This window comes from Schistocerca piceifrons, chromosome 1, assembly GCF_021461385.2.
Source record: "Schistocerca piceifrons isolate TAMUIC-IGC-003096 chromosome 1, iqSchPice1.1, whole genome shotgun sequence".
Classification (NCBI taxonomy): domain Eukaryota; kingdom Metazoa; phylum Arthropoda; class Insecta; order Orthoptera; family Acrididae; genus Schistocerca; species Schistocerca piceifrons.
The window spans coordinates 715,354,404-715,375,525 of NC_060138.1; positions in this window are offsets into that span (position 1 = coordinate 715,354,404).

Genomic DNA, 21,122 nt, shown 5'->3' on the forward strand with positions numbered 1-21,122 from the left:
TTTTTTTCCTGCACCACAGCACATTCAGACTGTTTACAGCGCCATATTTTCACCTGGTGGCGCAAAGTTAAACTACACTGAGAGTGCACGTACCTACGATGTTTCAGCGTCCTGCAATGTATACAGCCCGCACTGCAGCCCTGAAAATCGTCATTTTAATTATAAGCATCCTGTATAGATTAAAACTGAAGAAAATGCAAAAAGGTGAGAATTTAAGGAGATGGGACCTGGATAAACTGACTAAACCAGAGGTTGTACAGAGTTTCAGGGAGAGCATAAGGGAACAATTGACAGCAATGGGGGAAAGAAATACAGTAGAAGAAGAACGGGTAGCTCTGAGGGATGAAGTAGTGAAGGCAGCAGAGGATCAAATAGGTAAAAAGACGAGGGCTAGTAGAAATCCTTGGGTAACAGAAGAAATACTGAATTTAATTGATGAAAGGAGAAAATATAAAAACGCAGTAAATGAAAAAGGCAAAAAGGAATACAAACGTTTCAAAAATGAGATCAACAGGAAGTGCAAAATGGCTAAGCAGGGATGGTTAGAGGACAAATGTAAGGATGTAGAGGCTTATCTCACTAGGGGCAAGATAGATACTGCCTACAGGAAAATTAAACAGACCTTTGGAGAAAAGAGAGCCACCTGTATGAATATCAAGAGCTCAGATGGAAACCCAGTTCTTAGCAAAGAAGGGAAAACAGAAAGGTGGAACGAGTATATAGAGGGTCTATACAAGGGCGATGTACTTGAGGACAACATTATGGAAATGGAAGAGGATGTAGATGAAGATGAAATGGGAGATACGATACTGTGTGAAGAGTTTGACAGAGCACTGAAAGACCTGAGTCGAAACAATGCCCCGGGAGTAGACAACTTTCCATTGGAACTACTGACGGCCTTGGGAGAGCCAGTCCTGACAAAACTCTACCATCTGGTGAGCAAGATGTACGAGACAGGCGAAATACCCACAGACTTCAAGAAGAATATAATAATTCCAATCCCAAAGAAAGCAGGTGTTGACAGATGTGAAAATTACCGAACTATCAGTTTAATAAGTCACAGCTGCAAAATACTAACGCGAATTCTTTACAGACGAATGGAAAAACTGGTAGAAGCCGACCTCGGGGAAGATCCGTTTGGATTCCGTAGAAATGTTGGAACACGTGAGGCAATACTGAACCTACGACTTATCTTAGAAAATAGATTAAGGAAAGGCAAACCTACATTTCTAGCATTTGTAGACTTAGAGAAAGCTTTTGACAATGTTGATTGGAATACGCTTTTTCAAATTCTGAAGGTGGCAGGGGTAAAATACAGAGAGCGAAAGGCTATTTACAATTCGTACAGAAACCAGATGGCAGTTATAAGAGTCGAGGGACATGAAAGGGAAGCAGCGGTTGGTAAGGGAGTGAGACAGGGTTGTAGCCTGTCCCCGATGTTATTCAATCTGTATATTGAGCCAGCAGTAAAGGAAACAAAAGAAAAATTCGGAGTAGGTATTAAAATCCATGGAGAAGATATAAAAACTTTGAGGTTCGCCGATGGCATTGTAATTCTGTCAGACACAGCAAAGGACTTGGAAGAGCAGTTGAACGGAATGGACAGTGTCTTGAAAGGAGGATATAAGATGAACATCAACAAAAGCAAAACGAGGATAGTGGAATGTGGTCGAATTAAGTCAGGTGATGCTGAGGGAATTAGATTAGGAAATGAGAAACTTAAAGTAGTAAAGGAGTTTTAGTATTCGGAGAGCAAAATAACTGGTGATGGTCGAAGTAGAGAGGATATAAAATGTAGACTGGCTATGGCTAGGAAAGCGTTTCTCAAGAAGAGAAATTTGTTAACATCGCGTATAGATTTAAGTGTCAGGAAGTCGTTTCTCAAAGTATTTGTATGGAGTGTAGCCATGTATGGAAGTGAAACATGGACGATAAATAGTTTGGACAAGAAGAGAATAGAAGCTTTCGAAATGTGGTGCTACAGAAGAATGCTGGAGATTATATGTGTGGATCACATAACTAATGAGGAAGTATTGAATAGAATTGGCGAGAAGAGGAGTTTGTGGCACAACTTGACAAGAAGAAGGGACCGGTTGGTAGGACATGTTCTGAGGCATCAAGGGATCACAAATTTAGCATTGGAGGGCAGCGTGGAGGGTAAAAATCGTAGAGATGAATACACTAAACAGATTCAGAAGGACGTAAGTTGCAGTAAGTACTGGGAGATGAAGAAGCTTGCACAGGATAGAGTAGCATGGAGAGTTGCATCAAACCAGTCTCAGGACTGAAGACCACAACAACAACATGATTTAGTACAATATTTCACGATATATTGTGGAATAATTGTTTATTCTTTCTCGAATCTGATTGTGGAAACCGGCCGAAATGCGTAATTTTGTTTCTATGTGTCTAAATAAAGTTCTCTCATTATGTAAGTAAGGAAATACACTAGGGGTGCTCCACAGTCAAAATTGAAGAGTGCACGGGTGGATATTTGCAGGAGCAGAGTCGATTGTGTACTGCTTGTCGTTAGGAAATTCATATTCCGACCTGAAAATTAAAATAGAGCTATAAGTAACTACTAGAGGGAAAAAATGTAATATGCAACGTGAGTGGTACCGTTACACGCGTGAGATTAGCGTCATTATTCGGGAAGAAGACACCGCGGCTCGGGGCGCACTTAAGGCGAGACAGCTTTGCCGTGTGACGGGCGCGGACGTAACGCACTGGACGCGACGTGCGGCCGTTATTAAGCAGGCAGCGGCCATTAGGAGAGGCGGGTAGTGTCTGTGGAGCCGGGCAGGCTGGCGTGCGCGCCCACTTTACGACGTCACGGGCGCAGTTGGCTTCGCAGACTCGGCGCCAATTGCAGCCTGACGTGAATGGAGGCGAGGCCGATATTTTAAGCCCCGCCGACCGTTTGTAGAGTCCTGTCGTGCTTATGAAATTTCACAGGCTTGGGTCGAGCGTCTTAAACAGAAGTTTAAAGAGTGAGTGACGCCAAGTGGTGGAGTACTGAGACAGCGAGATGGGTTGAAGAGAATGTAATGCGCAAGCCGAACTGGCGAACTTTAGCGTCGTACACTGGCCTGAGAGTAGCTGTAGACACTGTTTACTTTTTTATTTAGGCGAATGTCGCGCTGTCTCGCGATATCCACCTGACAGACAGAGCATGAAATACGTAAAGAACACAGATTACTAGCTTTCTCTGTCTACTTCCTATCGTTTGTTTGTCTTACAGGCTGCGCTATATTTCACAACTTGGCAAGTTTCTTTGATTTTAACTAGTCTTGGCCAGCTGATCTTCCTGTCGACACATTCGTCACTCAACATAAACGAGGAAACTCGTGAACACAATCTTCCTTTCAATCGCGTATACTTTTTTCTTTGTATTATCGTATTTTAACTGTTCATGTTTCCTGACGAGAGGATTGGGAATCAGCCCTGCATTTGTCTAAACGGGCGCGGAATACCGCCTGCTGTCTCACCAGATACAGTTCACACGGATCTCTGTAATGAACAAAATGATGTGACACCAGCAGGCACATCTGGTCATTCGAACACAAGAAATTTTGGAAAGTATATGCGAGTAGTGTTCAGCAAGTAATGCAACAAATTTTTCTTCTCGGATATTTTCCGCTGAAAAAAAGGGGGAATTTATTGTGCGACGTCGTGGAATATTCCCTCTTTACGCGCTATAGTTTTATCAAGTTCCGGTAGGTGGTGGCGCTACACGTAGCCTAGGATGTGGCGTCTGTAATGGAGGTGCATTCCAAGCAGAGGGGTGCAGCTGAGCTTCTTTTGGCGGAAAACCAGAACACTGAAACATTCATAGGCACAGAACTTCTGCGGAGGTATGACAGAGAACAAAAGCACGATGAGCCGTTCAGCGACGCGTCTGTCATCAACGTCACAAGGTAGCGCAAACCTGTCCTATCTCCCGTGTGTCTACCGGACGCTCACTGCTGCGACTCCTGCACTGTTGGAATGTGCGGACAGTCTCACTCGACGTGATTGACGGGTCACAATCAAACACCTCGCTGCACGACTGGTAGTGCTGGCACACTTGTGCACCAGTTGGAGTACTCAACGGTGTGTGCTCAGCTCGCCTCCTGACAGAAGACCATAACGATCAATGAAGAACGATCTGTGCGGAGTTGCTTGTGTTTTACGAGGCTGATGGTGTTTTTTTTTTTTTTTGTTTTTTGCCGAACACTGCCACAGGTGATGAAATATGGGTTTATCGCTTCGAACAAGAAATAAAACGGCGATCCACGGAGTGGCGCCACACATCCTCTACTGCATCCTCAGACGGCAATCATGGCGACGTTCTTCTGGACTCTGAAGCTGTTATTCTGTTTGATGACCTCCATCATCCCGCAACGATCAACTCTTTAAGTGTATTGTGCTACGCTCAGGAAACTGAAGAAACGGTTACAGAGTGTTCGTCGGCACAAAAATGCAAACGAATTTCTCCATCTCCGTGACAACGAAAGGCTTCACACAAGTATGCGGACCGGAGAGGAGCTCACGAAACTTCATTGAAATCTTCTTCCTCATCCATACTAGAGTCCGGATCTCGCACCTTTCGATTGCTATGTGTTTAACCTCATGAAGGGTGCACTCCGTGGGAGGCAGCAAGACGTTGGCTCCGATGTCGACCATTAGACTGGTACCACGCGCGTACACAGGCCTTCTCAGTAAGGTGGGGTAAAGCCATAACATTGAACAAAGCTTGTGTAGAAAAGTAGCCAGAAGAGTGTGGAATAATATGGTGTATTGGAATCCTGAATAAAAGCAACGTTATTTAAAAAATGCGTTGCCTTACTTATTGAAAGCCCCTCGTACCTATACGCTGATCCGTAAATCCATAATCTGCCATATACTTACTTTTTTAACTTCCGAGTTGATTCTTTTATTGAGAGGTGAAGACTTACCCCTTCTCCTGATATCCTGAGAAAGGTTTGACGTTCCATTAGGAATGCATAACGAGCTTCTCATCCAGGCCTTGAAGGCCTAATGGACGTATATCGGCCGCCGTGTCATCCTCTCTCCAGTGGCGTCACGCGGATGCAGTGTGGAGGGCATGTGGCAGCTTCCTCCTCAGCTGGCATCGCGAGGCTGAGTGCACCTTGCAACAGTACCCCCCCCCCCCCCCCACCCAACCAAGGAAATCTTGACAGTACCGGTTATCGAACAACGGTTCTCCGTAAGACATCCATCAGCACGTACATAGACCACCCATTTATGGAGGTGGACTAGCAACGAACAATCAAAAGAAAAAACACTGCGTAATGTGAGTCGTGGCATCATTGAGTAAGTACACTGTTCTGTATGGCGCCACTGGCTCAAGTGTAGTATCGACTATCCCTCTTGTGCCCCCCTTGCCAATATCTATGAATTGCGTTGTTTCCTTAGAAGGTCTTTGCTTGCCAATATACACACCTCAAAAAAAGTTTTGCATTGCCCTGGTTCCAAGAACTCCTGAAGATAGACGTTGACTGTGGATATTGTATCACAGGCATAGTCCCTTTGACTGTTCCGAGATGTCACTAAACCGACCCAAAGATGTAAACAACCATGCATGAGCAGCGTCTATTAGACGGAGGGGTTCCGACAGCCGATCAGTTCCAGTCATTCCACCAGGAAGGAGGTACAAGGCTCATGCGGTCTGTAGTTCAACCATGCTTAGACGGTCAATGCCGCGGTTCGATCGCGTCCTTATTGTTACTTTGTGCCAGGAAGAGCTCTCAACAAGGGAACTGTCCTGGCGTCTCGGAGTGAACCAAAGCAAAGTTGTTCGGACATGGAGAACATACTGAGAGACAGGAACTGTCGATGACATCCCTCGCTCAGGTCGCCCAAGGGTTGCTACTGCAGTTGATGACCGCTACCTACGGATTATGCCTCGGAGGAACCCTGACAGCATTGCCACCATGTTGAATAACGCTTTTCGTGCAGCCACAGGACGTTGTGTTACGACTCAAACTGTGCGCAATAGGCTGCATGATGCGCAAATTCACTCGCGACGTCCATGGCGAAATCCATCTTTGCAACCACGACGCCACGCAGCGTGGTACAGTTGGGCCCAACAACATGCCGAATGGACCGCTCAGGATTGGCACCACGTTCTCTTCACCGATGAGTGTCGCATATGCCTTCAACCAGACAATTGTCGGAGACGTGTTTGGAGGCAATCAGGTCAGGCTGAACGCCTCAGACACACTGTCCAGCGAGTGCAGCAAGGTGGAGGTTCCCTGATGTTTCGGGTTGGCATTATGTGGGGCAGACGTAAGGCGCTGGCGGTCATGGAAGGCGCTTTAACGGCTGTACGATACGTGAATGCCATCCTCCGACCGATTGTGCATCCATATCGGCAGCATATTGGCGACACATTCGTCTTCATGGACGACAATTCGTGCCCTCATCTTGCTCATCTTGTGAATGACTTCCTTCAGGATAACGACATCGCTCGACTAGAGTGGCAAACATGTTCTCCAGACATGAACCCTATCGAACATGCCTGGGATGTATTGAAAAGGGCTGTTTATGGAGGACGTGACCCACCAGCCACTCTGAGGGATCTACGCCGAATCGCCGTTGAGGAGTGGGACAATCTGGACCAACAGCGCCGTGATGAACTTGTGGATAGTATGTCACGACGAATACAGGCATGCATCAATGTAAAAAGATGTGCTACTGGGTATTAGAGATACCGGTGTGTACAGCAGTCTGGACCACCACCTCTGAATGTCTCGCTGTATGTTGGTACAACAATCAATGTGTGGTTTTCATGAGCAATAAAAAGGGCGGAAATGATGTTTATATTGATCTCTATTCCAATTTTCTGTAGAGGTTCCGGAACTCTCAGAACTGAAGTGATGGAAAACTTTTTTTGTGTGTGTGTATATACGGGGTTCGGTGGCTCGAGAAAAAAAGCACGAAGTTTGGGTTCGAAAATGGTTCAAATGGCTCTGAGCACTATGGGACTTAACATCTGTGGTCATCAGTCCCTAGAACTTAGAACTACTTAAACCTAACTAACCAGGTTCGAATCCTGCCTCGGTCATGGATGTGTGTAATGTCCTTAGGTTAGTTAGGTTTAAGTAGTTCTAAGTTCTAGGGGACTGATGACCACAGATGTTAAGTCCCATAGTGCTCAGAGCCATTTGAACCATTTACTAAGCTGTTCGTTTCTGTGTTTTTTAAGACCGGGTTATTATTGGTGTGTTTTAGCTGGATCTTGTGGTTCGGCTGAGTGATTTCTCTCGTAATAAATGTTCACAATGTAATGTTCACAATGTAATGTTTTAAGACACTCCTTAAGAGCGGTCTTAATAACTGACAATCAGTTTAACTTTGAAAATATTAACAGCCAACTATTACCAGGGCTTTAGTCAAAATAAAATTGTCAGAAGGGTCGGGCTGGGATCCAGTCGCCGATTGAAATTAAGAGGTCGGTTGCTTTGAAGTAAGCCATATCATTGTCATATTGTTTGCTAATCTGTTTAACATTTAAGCACAGGTGCGCATGTTAACCTAGAATCTTTCGACATACAGCATTCAAATTAAAAGTTCAGTCATCTGTTCTGAGTGGTGCTTATATAGTTCCATGTGTTGCAGAATGGCATTTAATAAGGTAGACTGTGTCCAGCGCGGTAGTAGACACCGCTGTTTCACCCGATAACGGGCGGGCTGCAGATTCGACTGTCTTGCAATCATCGCATATTGTTTGCTGTTTTGCAATAAAGCATTTCAGATTTCTTTTACAAAGATTAAAAGCTTATTCCAGTTAATGTTTAAGGTCAAACGAGTTTTGCAAATTTGTTCACTTTGTTAAAGGAAATTTTGTGGTTAAATGCTTCGAATATCTAGGCGCTACAGTCTGGAACCGCGCGACCGCTACGGTCGCAGGTTCGAATCCTGCCTCGGGCATGGATGTGTGTGATGTCCTTAGGTTATCTTCTGGTAAACCTTCCGGGATGTAAGGTCGTGGTCCATGAAACTCTTCAGCTGAAGAGTTTCATGGACCACGACCTTACATCCCGGAAGGTTTACCAGAAGATATGTCATCCGGTCGTGAAAGCTTTCATACTATGGTCCTTAGGTTAGTTAGGTTTAAGTAGTTCTAAGTTCTAGGGGACTAATGACCACAGCAGTTGAGTCCCATAGTGCTCAGAGCCATTTGAACCATTTTTTTTTTTTTTTTTTTTTTTTTGCTTCGAATATCTGTAAACCACAGTTTATATATTGTTGAATAAACATGTTGTATGAAAAGAAAGTTATATCGGTGGGTCCTCCCTTCCTCGTTTCCCTTAATTCCAGTAAGTGCCGCGTATCAAAATGTTTCTCTACTTACCGGTTTCAGACCAAAGAAACATACACTGAGGTAACGAAAGTCATGGGATAGCAATATACACATATACAGATGGTGAGAGTCTCGCGTACACAAGGTATAAAAGTGCTGTTTGGTGACAAAGCTGTTACTTGCACTCGGGTCATTCGTGTGAAAAGATTCCCACGTGATTTATGTGCGCACGACAGGAATTAAGAGACTTTGAACGCGGAATGGCGGTTGGTGCTACACGCATGGGACGCAATCGTTAGAAAATTCATTATTCCGCGATCCCCACTGTCACGAGTGTCCAGAGAATACCACATTTCAGGCATTGCCACTCATTACGGAAAACTGGCCTTCAGTTAACGACCGAGAGCAGCGGCGTTTACGTTCAGTAATCAGTGCTAACAGACAAGCAACAATGCGTGAAACTACCGCAGAAATCAATGTGGGACGCACGATGAACGTATGCGCTAGGACAGTACGGAGACATGTGGCGTTGGTGGGCTACGGCATCAGACGACCGTCGCGAGTGCCTTTGCTATCAGCACATCTCCTGCAGTGCCTCTCCTAGGCTCGTGATCATATCGCTTGAACCCCGGGCGATTGGAAAAACATGGCGTGGCCAATTGAGCCCCGATTTCAGTTGGTAAGAGCTAATGGTAGGGTTCGAGCGTGGCGGAGACCCCACAAAGTCATGGACCCAACATGTCAACAAGCTGGTGGTGGCTCCATTGTGGTGTAGGCTGTGGTCGCATGGATCATTTACCAGAAACGGTTATGTTCGGCTACTTGGAGAGTATTTGCAGCCATTTATGGACTTCATGTTCCCAACGAAAGATGCAATTTTTACGGATGACAACACCAGTCATCCGTGATTAGTTTGAAGAACTTACTGGACAGTTCGGGCGAATGATTTGGCACCCAGATCACCCGGCATGAATCCCGTTGAACATTTATGGGATGTAATCGTGAGATCAATACGAGCACAAAATCCAGCACCGGCAACATTTTCGCGAATATAGACGGCTACAGAGGGAGAGGACTTCCAACGACTTGTAGAGCACATTCCACGTCGACTTGCTGCAATACTCCGGGCAACAGAAGGTGTCCCATTACTTTTGTCATCTCAGTGTGTAATAGTTAAGACATCATTTGAAAATGCAAAATCGTTGAAATCACTGTTGCCCTCACTATACATTGTGCGAGTATCTCCCCCCTACACTGATTGTCAAATACTGCATACCTGTAGTTCACGCAGCGTCTTTTCACGTAGCGGATCTCAGAGTCGTTGTTACAACGCCAGACGAGCTGCGCAGCTTCCTATACCAACATGACAAGGGACGGACAGGACCATAATAAGAATAGAAACCTCTTTGCTTTTAGAAAGCGTAGCTACCTGTTCCGACGTTGGCCCTACTGTTCTCTAGCAGACAGGCTTGTCTGCTACCATCAAGCATGCAACTAGAAATACATTTGCTCATTCATCCTTTCACACAGAAGGGAAGGGGGATGACAGTATCTTATCATATACAGTATATAAAAGAAAGCGGATGTAGGTTCCATATGAGACTGTGTGACATGAATTACATATAAACTGTGTTTTAAAATGTAGTAGTGTGACAGATCGTTCTTGTTTATGTGTAAAAGTAACACGTTCCACTGCTCAGTCTCCTCCCAGATAGAGTCAGAAACATCACAGTAAATTTAGAAGAGGAATTTATGCCGTAAATGACAACAGATTTAAGAAATTAACATGAAAGGAATCCAACAGAGACCTTTCAACATCTATACTCTGTAAACCACTACGAATGTAAAGCAAAGGGTTTTTACCATTGTACACCTGTAATTAGTCAAATCTCTTAGCGACCAAGAGCGGTAGGTCAGTGGTTAGCACATCGGACTCACATTCGGGAGGACAGCGGTTCCCCGGGGTAGTTTCTTCGGAAGGGAACGGCCGCTTTCCTTCCCATTCATTCCCTACTACTCTGTCGCTAATGACCTTGTTGTCGGTGGTATATTAAACACTAATCTGCTCATCTTCCTCCTTTTCCCTTGTCTTTCGATCCCTGTGGGAGCGATTCGTAAGGGCCGTAGTTTATTCCTCAACGCTGATTCTTGAAACTTTGTAAGATCGTTTTCAGTGCATAGCTGGCGTCTGTTTTCAAGCGTCTGCCACTTCAAGTATTTCAGGTTTTTGAGCATCTCTGTGACGCACTCCCATGGATCAAACAGTCGAAGCAGTAAATGAGAGTATCTCGATTCAGGCAGAGAGTTTCTCATAAAAGACGATTTAGAAATAATATGAATTAATTAAAACACCAATAATAACATAGTGTTCAAAAAATGTTCAAATGTGTGTGAAATCTTATGGGACTTAACAGCTAAGGTCATCAGTCCCTAAACTTACACACTACTTAACCTAAATTATCCTAAGGACAAACACACACACCCATGCCCGAGGGAGGACTCGAACCTCCACCGGGACCAGCCGCACAGTGCATGACTGCAGCGCCTAAGACCGCTCTGCTAATGCCGCGCCTGAATAACATAGTGATCGCTCTCCAAAATTGATTATAGACCTGCATAAATGACATTATTTGCAGTAGGATTTTGGAACATAAACTATGTTCTGACATCATTAAATACCTTGAGGAAAACGATGTCTTGAAACATAACCAGCACAGATTCAGAAAATACTGTTCTTGTGAAATACAACTGCCTCATTATTCACACGATATAATGAACGCTTATCGGCAATGGATCTCAGGTTGATTCCATATTCCAGATTTCCAGAAGGCTTTTTACACTGCTCCTCTCACGCAGTATCAAATCAAATAGCGTGCCTAAGGAGTACCATCTTAGTGCGACTGGATTAGCCTAAAAGTGATACTATGAACCTTCCACCAAAAATTTAATTGTGAATTGTAGAGTAGATGTATAGATGTACACACAATGACAAGTCTTAGTCGAGATACGTAATTTCCGAATCATAAGTTGTCGTGTGACACACATAAGAATAGTATGCCATTAAATTATAATTTTGGCGATTTTATGATAATTTTTTCAAAATTTTGTAGAACATTATTCTCGCATCAAACCGGTGCAATGATTTGCATGCATGCATACCCGACCCAATGTGAGAGAGTGAGGAACATGTATTTCTATAATGATACACTGAATCATGTACAGAATTAGGCTTCCGCTTAAATTAAAAATATGTAAAATATAAACTAAACTAATCTTAAATGCGAATGTGTGTGAGATTATAACGTCTCGTCTTGACAATATTTTTCAATGTAGCAACTTTCTTTATGTTCAACCCACGTGGGGTGTACTTTGTGAGACCAGTACCATGTGCTTATACAATTGTTTGACCCATCAGGTTAATAGTAAGACGATAGTAACCAGTTCAAGGTTTTTCTTTTGTAAATTGCGTTTCGATGTAATTTATTTTAATTATCAAAGTTATTGTGGAGTTACACTCTTTGTGTAAACCAAGTTGATTGTGGAGTTACACTCTTTGTGTAATCCAAGTTGACCACGTGAAGCATGTGGTGTAATCATCAAAGTAGCCCTCAGCTATTCTTTTCGGGAAGATTTCACAGAGAGTTAGTATGAATTTAGTATACCAGTATGTGATAATTTCATGACGGACAGGATTGCGCTACGACCGTAACTTCTTTGGGTGAAAATTGAATCGGTTGGTTGTGGTTAATTTCCTCTTGCATATGTTTCAACGTTCTTTGTGTGATATTTTATGAATGCAGTGTTGTATGCAGTCTCCCAATCTTGGCTCCATATTTGATGTGTTCTGTAAGATTACAAACTCACATTTTTACAATCCTAAATGAGGCACCAGTTTAGTTATGAATCAAGTTTAATATGCTGAAATTTCAACGGAACAATGATCAATGTTAAAATAAATGTCCAAATATAAACTGATTTATTTCTTTTTGTTTAAATAAAAAGAAATAAATCAGTTTATATTTGAACATTTATATATATATCACCGGTTGTCATAAGATGACTATTAAAAGATTATAATTAATGTTAGTCTGGTTGGGAAGCTAGACTGGACACCTGGTGAAACAGTTGCTCAGTAATGCAAGGTTAACTTCCCCAGATAGCTCACAGCTTTTAACCCGCTTTTATTGTTTTGAATATCAGCACCGCTTTCAGAACCACGTAATGCATCAACATTACAATGTAGATAGCAACAGAAACTGACAAATATCTACAACATAAACATATTCTAAACCATTATTCTGAAATATCCTAATGAAATGTATCTTCGTCTCTCAAAAATGGTTCAAGTGGCTCTGAACACTATGGGACTTAACATCTGAGGTCATCAGTGCCCTAGAACTTAGAACTACTTAAACCTAAATAACCTAAGGACATCTCACACATCCATGCCCGAGGCAGGATTCGAACCTGCGACCGCTACAGCGCCTATAACCGCTCGGCCACACCGGCCGGCCTTCGTCTCTCTGAAGTTCATTTATCCCAACTGCATCCCCTCTGTAACTATCCGTACCTCTTCTACACCACGTCCTTGTCGCTACATTAGTTACGATGTCGGAATCAGACATTCAATCTAGTGCTAGTATAGTCATGGAGTATTTTGAAAGCAGACAGCTGCATATGAAAGCGGCCACGTTTACCAGGTTTCGTTCCTCGACATACACTTTATTCACCTCGGTTCCACTCACAATCCAGATGCCTAGTACTGATCTGTATAGACATGCTGCATGATTGAAAAGTGAAGCCGTCTCAGAAGCAGCTCCTGTGTACTCTCAATGGAAATGTGTCGGGTTACCAGTCTGACGTCTAGTTGTGTGGTCTGCGCGGCTGACTGCGACACGGAGGACCCGTGTTTGATTCCTGGCACTGCCAGCGGATTCTCCTTGCTGGGAGGACTGGTGCGGCTTGCACTCAGCCTCGTGAGGCCAACCTCGGGGCTACCCGACTGATTGGCAGTGTTTTCCAGGTCAGGAAACCCGACAACTACCGGGAAAGCTGTATGCTGACCACATCCCCCTGAATACCGCATCCGATGACGCAACTGGCGGAGCATGAACTTTACCAGTCTAGTAGAAGCGTTGAAATTCCGCGACACTTCGACGAGTCCCATACCTGTTATTTTATGGTGAAGAAACTGATAGTAATGACACTGATTGGAACGTCAGAGAATTTCAATTCTACCATCAAGATGGACGTGAGAAAGATTTTCGGCAGCGCTATACAGTGTGGAAGTTTATACAGCCAGTACAGTAGGTTTCTTCGAAACCTCTCTACAAGCCGGACTGCAGACTCATCCACTTTCTCCGCACTTATGTTAAGAAATCAACCTCACCATGACAGTTGCGATTACGTAAGCGAAGGTCCATTTGAGGAGACGGGGCAGTGGTGAGGGCCAAAAGCACTCGAATGTCTGAGAGGTAAGAGAGTAACCAGAATGAGTATTTATAAGGTTGGCGTTCTACGAAACGGATCGCAGTATGTTAGAATCTTTAATGAAGTTTAGTCGAGAAAGGAATACCCGGAAAAAGATACTGATGGAGCAGAGTTAGGTTTCGTAATCAGAACTATCAGATTACATACTAGCAAGTTTAGACCCTTATATCCTCCCCAAGGAGGAAGTGGTAACTTCAAAGGATGGAACAAAAGAAGAAAGGTTAAGGTTTTCCAGTCCTGTCAAGTACTAGATCATTAAAGACGGAGCACAAGCTCGTAAAGGGGAAGCAAATGGACCGCACCCGCCGGAAAGAATCATCCGGGATTCACTTCAAGCGACTTAAGGACTTAGGGACATATGATTCCCTGGGCACCCGTGTGTGTTAGCCCCTTTTCATTCTGTAGGGTCGTCAGCCAGCTACCACTCAGATGGAGAAGGAGGGTTTTGTTCGCCTAAAGATGATCCTGCTGTCTGGTGACTGCTGGAGCCTACATGGCGGAGCTGACAAGAAATTTCCCCATGGCGGCGGTTGCAGGAGGGATTCTTAATGTCCTGCCAGCGGTCATCATCTGACAGGAGAGCTGAAAGCAGGAGCAGGGGAATGGCCAGCTACAACGCGTGCCTTCTGCTCTGGTCTTCTGATAGACTGAGAGGCTTATATTTTAAACAGTTTCGCGAAGTGGTGGGGAGCTTACGAAATCGCGGTAGTCTGCCTGCGGCTGGCGACGGGAGGAGAGGGCCTGTGCCCCCAGGGGCGGAGCTGGTACTTCCGGAGTGTATTTTGAAAGTCCGGGTTTCGGGATCCATTGTGATCAACGAGGGGACAAGTGCAATATGGAAGACTGTGAGTATATATAGTTAGTGCGTTCTAGAGCGCAAGCAGCGATTCCTGTCTGGGCGTTTTCTAGTTGAGCTTTGTAAGTGGTGGGTGATACGGCGCGCGCCGCTATCCTGTGATCTTGTTTGGAGCGCACGCTATAATCGCTGTCCTGGTGCGGGTGCCGCTCCGCTGGTGATCTGCTATTACGTCGCCGGCGCGTGTTTGCGGTGGCCGGCGGAAAGCGAGAGGGTAGTCGGTTTTCCGGGTATTGCACGGAACGTGAAGTTCGCTCTGTCTGACTTGCTGGTGACTGGCGCTAAGGTTGTCGTGCCTGGCAATATGAACAGAGTGGTCTGGGGCCGAGGCGATTCGCTGCTGTGCTGGCCATGCAGTGGTGATTAATTGGAGTCGGCGTACTTGTTCTGCCTGCCTGTCTGATGTGGAGGTCAGGTGGGGTCCTGTGATACTCTGGCCCGGAGACAACTAGTTGCTGAATTTTGGAGTCGTCTGCCAGGTTAGGGTGTAGGCTCGGTTGGGTCTTCAGATTTTCCGCTGGAAGCTCCAGCAGCGGTTTCTGAACTTCATTCTGATATAGGACGGGGTTGTTGGAAGTTCTTGCTGTGTGTGTGTGTGCTACGTTACGATATTTGTTGGTACCAATTTATTTGCTCAACTGGAGTATCTTTTGGTTATCCCGCTGAGTGGGTCGTTGCCCACCCGGTCTGCTCAGCGTTACCTTTGGCAGTGCCTGTTTGTTCCTTTTTGAAGGAATCCACGTAGGTAGTTCCTGTTACCTGCCCGGAGTTGCGTTCATGTATGGTATATTTGCCATTTGATGTGTCAGGTATTGTCTGCCAAACAAAGGCGGTTTTGGACAGTATATGCATAGTGAATTCCTGCTGCTTGGTATATGTGGTCTTCTGGGACCTGAACAACACGATCTTGTCAATTTGGTTTGTGTAACAGCATTTAGTTGTATATTCTGTTTTTTTACTGTGTTATTATTAACTTGGTGGAATAGTCGCGTTTGGTGTCGTTAAGGCACTTCTAAGACTGTGGTTAGACAATTCATGTGCGCATGGTTTTTATTGTTTTGTTTCAAGAAGCGAGAATTGTTTAGTAAGATTTGTGTGTGTTGGCTTCCGGCACTTGTTAAGTGCGCCCGAGTTAACGGCGCCATGGTTATCATGTGCTGTCGGGATGTTATATTATTATTTGATTTTTATCTTGTGTTGATATTAATGATATTATCTGTCGTGTGTTACAGAACATAACCAAGGTGCGTAAGTGATGGGCAGTTGTGGGAGGCATGTCGGGGAGCTCTCAGCGGTTTATTTCGAGGACCGTTTCTAGTGGAAAGGCTCCGAAGTGTTGAGAGGTTGCTCGTCTGTGATTGTGTTAGGAGTTGCCCTTGCCCTTTGGTTGTGTGAAATTATTATTTTGTTATTATATTTATTGACCGGCCGAAGTGGCCGAGCGGTTCTAGGCTCTACAGTCTGGAACCGCGCGATCGCTACGGTCGCAGGTTCGAATCCTGCCTCGGGCATGGATGTGTGTGATGTCCTTAGGTTAGTTAGGTTTAAGTAGTTCTAAGTTCTAGGGGACTGATGACCTCAGAAGTTAAGTCCCATTGTGCTCAGAGCCATTTGAACCATTTTATATTTATTGGTTTTGTGTTGCGCTTCTCTGATTTTATGGTGCCAAGTGCCATTATCTTTCTCGAAGTTTTTTTATATAAATGATTTTAAATTGTAATGCCAAGTTAACTTATTATTGGATCTTGGTCTGTGGAGTAAAATCTTTTAAAGCACCATCGTAATTTGTTCTTGCAGAAGAAATTTCTCTTATTTTATGGTGCCAAGTTGTCAGTATTATATCAGTGGGGAGATATAAGTGTGCGCTTGTGTTGTAAGATAAGGGCTCTATGGAAACATGGAAACTTTAGCTAGCTGGTAGTGGTAGTTAAATAAAAATGGATGGACTTGGCTAGTCTTATTCGATACTAATAAACTTCATTTCTACCAGAGAAGCAAATCCGAGAGTGATGTTTTTTGTTTTTTGAGTGATGTTTGCCCTGTTGATACTGAACTGTGGTGCCGTTCGATTGTCTCTAAGTTATCAATGGGAAGTTCTAATGGCCAGCTGAAGGTGATTTACTGAAGAGTTAGTGGTTAACCTTTCTAGTTCATTGGTCGGATCTTGGAGTCTTACCTGGTAATAGCTAGGTAGAAAAAGGGATTTTTGATTACTGATTTTGGAGTCGTGAAGGTGTAACCCTGTCTCTCGGGTCGAAGCGAGGCTAGGAACCCACTTTTAATCTGACCAGGTAGTGTGGCACAGTAGACAATCGACCCGGGTTCTCCAAAAACGTTTCTGATTAAATCCGCGGAGCAGTTCGTCGCGTCATGGGTTTCGTGCGCCACACATCGCCAAGAGGGCGTGGATTCGGGCCGCGGATGTGACTTCGCGAAATGCCACGGGAGCTCCGTGGACGGACGAAAGGGAAGTTTCAACGTAAATGCGGATGGGCAAACTGGGATTTTGAACCGCTGTCCTTCCGAATATGTTTCCAGAAACTTATCAGTGCGCCATCTCCCAAAGTCGTAACTTCGAAAGAAGCTCTGCTTTTTTGTGTTGTGCCAATTGGTCATCAAATCCATGCGCTAACCCATAGAAACAGCCTGAATTATCGTAGACGAACAGTGCCAGAAGGACAGGAAACCAGAGGGGAGCCGGTGGCTAGGAAGAAGTGTACATTCTGTCTGGAATTTTCTGGTGGAAAAAACAATTGTTGATCTGCCAGGAAGTTTCAAATCAGTGCACAGTCCACTGCAGTGGACCCATTCTGGATTTATACATACGTTCACCTGTTAAGCAAATGCTTGTTATTGTTTAATATTGTTGGGATCGCGCAGATATCCTAATGACTGAGTAGCTTCGACGTGAGATTTGTATACTAATTCCGGCGGTTCGAATTTATAATCACGCAGAAACTGGCTGACCTATGTCGAATTGACGGACGGCATTAGGCAAACTACTGCCATTACACAGCAAACGCTAGTCGTTTGACATTTCCTTCCTTTCGCCAATGCTGCCCTATATTTCAGACGAATACTTTCAGGAAAGATTTGGAAAAAGTTCAGTTTATGTTATAACGATATTGTTCTTTTTCAGAAACGCTTTTATTCCCATTACCAGTCTGCATTGTATATCCCCTATCTATTTCGGCTACCGGCAGCTATTTTGCTACCGAAATAGCTGACGACTTTTAGTGTCTGATTTCTTAATTTAATTCCCTCAGCATCGCGTACGTCAATCCGACTACGATCCATCGCCAATGTTTTACGGTTGTTGAAGATCATCTCGTAAACTCTTTTCAGGACTCCAACCACCCCGCTCAACTGGTATAGAGGGTGGAGCCGAAGACCAACGTCAAAATTTCAGTGGTTGTTCAGAGATATTTTCTGAGTATTTTACTATCATGGGTCCGCCTGCGAAACAAAGTTCTCAGAACAGCTGACTGCCATGCAGGAGGCCCAGGTTCGCTTCCTTCTACTGTCAGTTATTTGTCCTTGATGGGAGGACTAATACGGCTTGCAGTCAGGCTCGTGAGGCCAACTGAGGAGCTTCTCAGTCGATTAGTAGCGGTTCCAAGTTGAAAAAAGCCGACAGCGACTTGGAGAGCGGTATAGTGACCACACGCCCCTCCATACTGCATTCGATTACTCGGTGGTCGGTAGGGCTCGATTGGCCCTGCAGGGGCAGAGCGCGGAACTTTACTTCTTTTTTCATTTTTTTTTTTTTTTTGGTACCAGGGACCCGTGGCCTCTGGAGACAGGCTACAGCGTACTATGTAGTTACGATGTACTCAGTTTGTTATCCCAGTTGCCTGTGTTTCTGTGAAAAATACCTTCGCAATAATGAAAAATATTGTAATGTACAATTACCAAATCTACAGTACGTCCGCTTTGTCGTAGAAGACCATGTACAGATGCCAAAGAAATGTGATGTATCTGCCGCCGTTGGGAGAATAGCTCAGCATAGGCGTTGTTATGCCGCTCTCTACCACTGAATTCAGTGAAACTCTACACGAAGACGGGCAATCATCATCAGTAAACTTATCCGAACAGCTGCGTATCGCTGCTAACGTACAACTAACACTGTCGGAAAAGAAAGCAGGATAGAACAGAACAGCACTGGATGAAAGCTTGAGGGCAAAGAGAAAACTAGAGCCGGCCGGTGTGGCCTAGCGGTTCTAGGCGCTTCAGTCTGGAACCGCGCGACCGCTACGGTCGCAGGTTCGAATCCTGCCTCGGGCATGGATGTGTGTGATGTCCTTAGGTTAGTTAAGTACAGGTAGTTCTAAGTTCTAGGGGACTGATGACCTTAGATGTTAAGTCCCATAGTGCTGAGAGCCATTTGAACCATTTAGAAAACTAAATGTCAACAGTAATATCGTGAGTGGATGAAAGAAATTTGTTTACTAAGAAGATACTCAGCGCAGACTGTCGACATTTTCAGTGATGTTCAGATACTTTCAGTGCAGTACACATCGAAAAGTAAACGGGAGTAAGAAGTCAAATGAAATGTTTATAAAAGCCACCTGAGACAAACGGTGCCTTACTGATGCCAAAATACTCTAAAAATATCCCTGAACTACTTTCGAAATTTACTTATCGCTAGAGACAGCTCGTTCCGAAACAAGAATAATCAATAGCATTTCATAGCATTCTGGTCGGGTTACGTGGTGCAGCTCGCTTCCTACTTCGGAGACTGCATATTGGATTTCATACTATTCTGTTGCTTCTGTATAATAGCTCGCGTGTTACGGAGACATGCAGTTTAAAAGCAATCGCGCATCGAAGATTTATGACAAACTTTTTCTTGGTACGATTTGTTACAATTAAATCTCAATTAAAGACACATCAGCGGTAAAAAGCATTTACAAAATCCTGAGATAAACTGTACTATCGGCAAGAGCTGAATGTGTATGTCGGAAGAAATAGGTTCGTGTTTTACTACATGAGAATTCTTTTTCTGTTTCCGGTTTTGTAACAGAATCTGGTTCTTTCTTATTCATGTAATAGAAGTATGTACTGAAATATTCGATATTATTTGCATAAAAGAGCGTGCTTTCTCAGTAACGAGTGTCTTCGATTTTGTAACTTCAATCTGTTTAAAAAACAATACATGAAACACCTACAAGTGAAACAACGAGCAGTGATGTTAGTATTCCAGTTTGTTACGAGTATCCTACTGTTTATTCAGAATACGTCGCAATTTCCGAGCGTGTGGATAGCCTGGAATCTACAAGGACAGCCGGCCGCTGTGACCGAGCGGTTCTAGGCGCTTCAGTCCGGAACCGCGCTGCTGCTACGGTCACAGGCTCGAATCCTTCCTCGGGCATGGATGTGTGTGATGTTCTTAGGTTAGTTAGGTTTAAGTAGTTCTAAGTGTAGGGGACTGATGACCTCAGATGTTAAGTCTCATAGTGCTTAGAGCCATTTTTTTTCTAAAAGGTTAGCTTTAAAGTGTTGCGAGTGAAAGAAGCAGCAGTGTTACATTTTCAATCTTGTTTGTCAGAAATACTTTGCCGTTTATTCGTAATACGTCGTGATTTCCGAGGATGTTCAAATGTTCAGATGTGTGAATTTGTAAGGGACCAAACTGCTGAGGTCATCTGTTCCTAGACTTACACACTACTTAAAATAACTTAACAATAAGGACAACACACACACCCATGCCCGAGGGAGGACTCGAACCTCCGGCGGGAGGGGCCGCGCAATCCGTGACATGGCGCCTCAAACCAAGCGCGCGGAGACTCCGCGCGGGTGAGGCTGTAGCAAGGCAGGAACATAAGAGCACAGATAAAATTGCTGCGAGTGGAACGAGCAACAGTGATATTTATATTTCTACATGTCACAAATATTTAGCGGCTTTCGAATCATTAACTACACTTTCGTAAATTCAGCAGTCAAGACAACGAGCACACCACACAACGAGTGATAATGAACTTCGTGCAAAATAGAAAATAGTCATTGATGTTACGCTGTCCGACTGTTAAATGTACCATAATTTCCATACCTCACGTTTACATATCGCTCAATGATCGTACAAACACGAAATATACGCTTAATTTTAGCAAGCAACGCTACTCAACAAGATATCTAAGCCATAGAAACTGTGCTACAAATCACGAAAAAGTATTAGGCTAATCTTTACACTACGCCACTGTTCCAGAGTCCGACCCCGGTAGCTGGGTGCCAGCCGGCACGGTGCGCAGCGTGTTCGGTCAGAGGGTTAGCTGCCCTCTGTAATAAAAAAACTGAGTTAATCGATCTACAACGAACTTAAACGGATGTTTCCAGAATGAAATTTTCACTCTGCAGCGGAGTGTGCGCTGATATGAAACTTCCTGGCAGATTCAAACTGCGTGCCCGACCGAGACTCGAACTCGGATGTCTTACGACGTCCGCCCCGAGCAGATGCAACGAACAAAAACG